This window comes from Callospermophilus lateralis, chromosome 11, assembly GCF_048772815.1.
Source record: "Callospermophilus lateralis isolate mCalLat2 chromosome 11, mCalLat2.hap1, whole genome shotgun sequence".
In the NCBI taxonomy this organism is placed as follows: Eukaryota; Metazoa; Chordata; class Mammalia; order Rodentia; family Sciuridae; genus Callospermophilus; species Callospermophilus lateralis.
In genome coordinates, this window is record NC_135315.1 from 58,824,067 (window position 1) to 58,829,563 (window position 5,497).

Consider the following 5,497-nt stretch of genomic DNA (forward strand, 5'->3'; position numbering starts at 1 on the left):
CCCAGGAGCCCTCCCCAAGCAGGATCTTGGGGAGAGGGAACAGGGCTGGGACCGGGGGTGGGGACCTCGCACCCGCAGCACCCCCAAGAGCACACTGAGCACTGCAGGGCGAGGGGCGCTCACCAGCAGGGCCCAGAGCACACTGGGGACCTGAGGCCGCCTGGGGGCGCTCCCCCACAGCCACCAGGCCAGGCCCAGCACTGCCTCAGGGAGGGGCGCTCACCCCCAGCAACTAGGGAAGCCTGAGCCCCCGCGGGCCAGGGCTGCTCCCCGCCACCCACTCAGGGCTGCCTGAGCACTGCCGGGTGAGGGGCGCTCACCCACAGGACCCAGAGCAGCCTGAGCGCTGGGGGGCTGAGGGTGCTCCCCCGCAGGAACCCTGGAGAATGAGCTCAGGTGGGAGAGGGGCGCTCGCCCACAGGGCTCAGAGTCCGGGCACCTTTGGCAGAGGATCCCTCGGCCCCGTGTCCTGTCCTGTCCCCCGTTACCTGGGCCAGGGTGGGACAGTGGTGCCCTTTCACTGGTCTCCGCAGTTCCTCCAAGGTGGAGGTGGAGAAGTCCTTTGCCAAATGTCCCACCATCCTGCAGAGGAGGAGGGCCTTGCTCCTGATCCAGAGGTCCCACAGGGTTCTTCCCTGGGGCCAAGAGAGCGCCTGGTGGCGCGTGCCTGCTGTCCCGGGTCCCGGTGGAGATGCTCACACCCTGGGAAACTGGCCCTGCATCCACTGGTCCCAGGGACCTCCGCAATCCCGGGCGCAGGCCAGGGGAGCACAGGAGCACAGCCCCAGGGGCAGAAAGGCCAGAAAATGGTGTGTCCTGCGGGATGGATCCCGGTCCTTGGGGCTGCGTGCCCTTGGAGTTGAGATGCCCAAACAGTGAGTTGAGTGGTCTTGGGCTCGCAGGTTCTCTGGACAAGCCTGCCTGAAGGGCCACAGCAAAGGCCGAGCAGAGTGTGGGCCCAGAGCAGGTATCCAGGGTGCTCTCCAAGCTTCCCAGGTGGCCTTGACAGGGACGCTTCACCCCTCAGGCCCAAGAGGGTGTCCCAGCCTGGGAGGGAGAGCCCCCACCACCCACACAGTTCGCTCCCCGGGCACTAGGGGGCATTGGGGTTCAGAGGGGACTGGGCCCTGGCGGGCGAGGGTCGCTCAACCGCCAGGCCCAGGGCAGACTGAGCACTGGAGAGGGAGGGGCACCACCCCCCGCAGGCCCCGGAGGAGACCCCCTGAGCACTGCTGGGCGAGGGGCGCTCACCCACAGGGCCCAGAGGGGACTGAGCCGGGGGGCGCTCAGCCTCAGGACGCGGGGGACCCTGGGGACCTGCGGGCGAGGGGCGCTCACCCGCGGGCCCCAGAGCTCACTGGTCCTTAGGGCTCCTGGGGGGCTCACCCGGGAGGCCCTGGCGCACCGAGGACCCGCGGGCGAGGGGCGCTCACCCGCAGGCCCCGGAGGACCACAGGGAAGCCTCCGGGGCCCCCACCCCCACCCCCACCCCCGCAACACAGGCGCTTGCCTGCCCGCAGGACCCTGAGGACACTGGGCGCTGATGGGCGAGGGGCGCTCACCCAAAGGCCGCAGTGCCGCAGCAATGCTAGTGTCCCAGGAGCCCTCCCCAAGCAGGATCTTGGGGAGAGGGAACAGGGCTGGGACCGGGGGTGGGGACCTCGCACCCGCAGCACCCCCAAGAGCACACTGAGCACTGCAGGGCGAGGGGCGCTCACCAGCAGGGCCCAGAGCACACTGGGGACCTGAGGCCGCCTGGGGGCGCTCCCCCACAACCACCAGGCCAGGCCCAGCACTGCCTCAGGGAGGGGCGCTCACCCCCAGCAACTAGGGAAGCCTGAGCCCCCGCGGGCCAGGGCTGCTCCCCGCCACCCACTCAGGGCTGCCTGAGCACTGCCGGGTGAGGGGCGCTCACCCACAGGACCCAGAGCAGCCTGAGCGCTGGGGGGCTGAGGGTGCTCCCCCGCAGGAACCCTGGAGAATGAGCTCAGGTGGGAGAGGGGCGCTCGCCCACAGGGCTCAGAGTCCGGGCACCTTTGGCAGAGGATCCCTCGGCCCCGTGTCCTGTCCTGTCCCCCGTTACCTGGGCCAGGGTGGGACAGTGGTGCCCTTTCACTGGTCTCCGCAGTTCCTCCAAGGTGGAGGTGGAGAAGTCCTTTGCCAAATGTCCCACCATCCTGCAGAGGAGGAGGGCCTTGCTCCTGATCCAGAGGTCCCACAGGGTTCTTCCCTGGGGCCAAGAGAGCCCCTGGTGGCGCGTGCCTGCTGTCCCAGGTCCCGGTGGAGATGCTCACACCCTGGGAAACTGGCCCTGCATCCACTGGTCCCAGGGACCTCCGCAATCCCGGGCGCAGGCCAGGGGAGCACAGGAGCACAGCCCCAGGGGCAGAAAGGCCAGAAAATGGTGTGTCCTGCGGGATGGATCCCGGTCCTTGGGGCTGCGTGCCCTTGGAGTTGAGATGCCCAAACAGTGAGTTGAGTGGTCTTGGGCTCGCAGGTTCTCTGGACAAGCCTGCCTGAAGGGCCACAGCAAAGGCCGAGCAGAGTGTGGGCCCAGAGCAAGTATCCAGGGTGCTCTCCAAGCTTCCCAGGTGGCCTTGACAGGGACGCTTCACCCCTCAGGCCCAAGAGGGTGTCCCAGCCTGGGAGGGAGAGCCCCCACCACCCACACAGTTCGCTCCCCGGGCACCAGGGGGCATTGGGGTTCAGAGGGGACTGGGCCCTGGCGGGCGAGGGGCGCTCAACCGCCAGGCCCAGGGCAGACTGAGCACTGGAGAGGGAGGGGCACCACCCCCCGCAGGCCCCGGGGGAGACCCCCTGAGCACTGCTGGGCGAGGGGCGCTCACCCACAGGGCCCAGAGGGGACTGAGCCGGGGGGCGCTCAGCCTCAGGACGCGGGGGACCCTGGGGAACTGCGGGCGAGGGGCGCTCACCCGCGGGCCCCAGAGCTCACTGGTCCTTAGGGCTCCTGGGGGGCTCACCCGGGAGGCCCTGGCGCACCGAGGACCCGCGGGCGAGGGGCGCTCACCCGCAGGCCCCGGAGGACCACAGGGAAGCCTCCGGGGCCCCCACCCCCACCCCCACCCCCGCAACACAGGCGCTTGCCTGCCCGCAGGACCCTGAGGACACTGGGCGCTGATGGGCGAGGGGCGCTCACCCAAAGGCCGCAGTGCCGCAGCAATGCTAGTGTCCCAGGAGCCCTCCCCAAGCAGGATCTTGGGGAGAGGGAACAGGGCTGGGACCGGGGGTGGGGACCTCGCACCCGCAGCACCCCCAAGAGCACACTGAGCACTGCAGGGCGAGGGGCGCTCACCAGCAGGGCCCAGAGCACACTGGGGACCTGAGGCCGCCTGGGGGCGCTCCCCCACAGCCACCAGGCCAGGCCCAGCACTGCCTCAGGGAGGGGCGCTCACCCCCAGCAACTAGGGAAGCCTGAGCCCCCGCGGGCCAGGGCTGCTCCCCGCCACCCACTCAGGGCTGCCTGAGCACTTCCGGGTGAGGGGCGCTCACCCACAGGACCCAGAGCAGCCTGAGCGCTGGGGGGCTGAGGGTGCTCCCCCGCAGGAACCCTGGAGAATGAGCTCAGGTGGGAGAGGGGCGCTCGCCCACAGGGCTCAGAGTCCGGGCACCTTTGGCAGAGGATCCCTCGGCCCCGTGTCCTGTCCTGTCCCCCGTTACCTGGGCCAGGGTGGGACAGTGGTGCCCTTTCACTGGTCTCCGCAGTTCCTCCAAGGTGGAGGTGGAGAAGTCCTTTGCCAAATGTCCCACCATCCTGCAGAGGAGGAGGGCCTTGCTCCTGATCCAGAGGTCCCACAGGGTTCTTCCCTGGGGCCAAGAGAGCGCCTGGTGGCGCGTGCCTGCTGTCCCGGGTCCCGGTGGAGATGCTCACACCCTGGGAAACTGGCCCTGCATCCACTGGTCCCAGGGACCTCCGCAATCCCGGGCGCAGGCCAGGGGAGCACAGGAGCACAGCCCCAGGGGCAGAAAGGCCAGAAAATGGTGTGTCCTGCGGGATGGATCCCGGTCCTTGGGGCTGCGTGCCCTTGGAGTTGAGATGCCCAAACAGTGAGTTGAGTGGTCTTGGGCTCGCAGGTTCTCTGGACAAGCCTGCCTGAAGGGCCACAGCAAAGGCCGAGCAGAGTGTGGGCCCAGAGCAGGTATCCAGGGTGCTCTCCAAGCTTCCCAGGTGGCCTTGACAGGGACGCTTCACCCCTCAGGCCCAAGAGGGTGTCCCAGCCTGGGAGGGAGAGCCCCCACCACCCACACAGTTCGCTCCCCGCGGCACTAGGGGGCATTGGGGTTCAGAGGGGACTGGGCCCTGGCGGGCGAGGGTCGCTCAACCGCCAGGCCCAGGGCAGACTGAGCACTGGAGAGGGAGGGGCACCACCCCCCGCAGGCCCCGGAGGGAGACCCCCTGAGCACTGCTGGGCGAGGGGCGCTCACCCACAGGGCCCAGAGGGGACTGAGCGGGGGGCGCTCAGCCTCAGGACGCGGGGGACCCTGGGGACCTGCGGGCGAGGGGCGCTCACCCGCGGGCCCCAGAGCTCACTGGTCCTTAGGGCTCCTGGGGGGCTCACCCGGAGGCCCTGGCGCACCGAGGACCCGCGGGCGAGGGGCGCTCACCCGCAGGCCCCGGAGGACCACAGGGAAGCCTCCGGGGCCCCACCCCCACCCCCACCCCCGCAACACAGGCGCTTGCCTGCCCGCAGGACCCGAGGACACTGGGCGCTGGATGGGCGAGGGGCGCTCACCCAAAGGCCGCAGTGCCGCAGCAATGCTAGTGTCCCAGAGCCCTCCCCAAGCAGGATCTTGGGGAGAGGGAACAGGCTGGGACCGGGGGTGGGGACCTCGCACCCGCAGCACCCCCAAGAGCACACTGAGCACTGCAGGGCGAGGGCGCTCACCAGCAGGGCCCAGAGCACACTGGGGACCTGAGGCCGCCTGGGGGCGCTCCCCCACAACCACCAGGCCAGGCCCAGCACTGCCTCAGGGAGGGGCGCTCACCCCAGCAACTAGGGAAGCCTGAGCCCCCGCGGGCCAGGGCTGCTCCCCGCCACCCACCAGGGCTGCCTGAGCACTGCGGGTGAGGGGCGCTCACCCACAGGACCCAGAGCAGCCTGAGCGCTGGGGGGCTGAGGGTGCTCCCCCGCAGGAACCCTGGAGAATGAGCTCAGGTGGGAGAGGGGCGCTCGCCCACAGGGCTCAGAGTCCGGGCACCTTTGGCAGAGGATCCCTCGGCCCCGTGTCCTGTCCTGTCCCCCGTTACCTGGGCCAGGGTGGGACAGTGGTGCCCTTTCACTGGTCTCCGCAGTTCCTCCAGGTGGAGGTGGAGAGTCCTTTGCCAAATGTCCCACCATCCTGCAGAGGAGGAGGGCCTTGCTCCTGATCCAGAGGTCCACAGGGTTCTTCCCTGGGCCAAGAGAGCCCCTGGGTGGCGCGTGCCTGCTGTCCAGGTCCCGGTGGAGATGCTCACACACCATTTTCTGGCCTGGGAAAC